The sequence below is a fragment of the Octodon degus genome, unplaced genomic scaffold, assembly GCF_000260255.1.
Source record: "Octodon degus isolate 3935 unplaced genomic scaffold, OctDeg1.0 scaffold00028, whole genome shotgun sequence".
NCBI classification, from domain to species: Eukaryota; Metazoa; Chordata; class Mammalia; order Rodentia; family Octodontidae; genus Octodon; species Octodon degus.
The window spans coordinates 20,545,077-20,545,676 of NW_004524604.1; positions in this window are offsets into that span (position 1 = coordinate 20,545,077).

The following is a 600-nucleotide window of genomic DNA, read 5'->3' on the forward strand; positions in this document are numbered from 1 at the left end:
TATATATATATTTCTATGGAATGATGTACAGGATGTTCAGGGTCTCACTACTAGATCGGACTCATAGCGATTCCCCTGTTTAGAGCCTCCCAAGAGCTGGGATTACAGGCTCATGCCAACACACTCAGTCTCAATTGCCATCTCAGTGTTCCTTGGGGCCAGGGCCAGTACAGCAGGCCCTGGGGATCAAACCGCTGGTGCTTTAATCCACCGAACCCTTTAACTCTTGAAATATTAATGATTTTGTTTTTGTGGCCAAATAGTATTCTATTGAGAATACAACATACCTTTAGCACTGTTGTTTTTCTAAGTGTTTGCAGAACACTCAGAGAGGATTTTTTTTAGTCATATTAGTGAATGCTGCCCAGTTACCTAGAAAAGGGCATGCTAGGGCCTCATAGGCCTGATGGAGGTGATCGCTAATAATGTTTCTTGTATTCCAAGCTGGTTAGGCATTATTTCATTGATTCTCCAAATAGCCCCATGACAGACAAAAGCAAGTGTGAGGCACACTTCACACCCTTGGAGGCTAAAGTACACACATTTTCCTAAGGCCTATGGAGTTTCCCATATGTATTTTTTTTTTAAAGAATAACATTC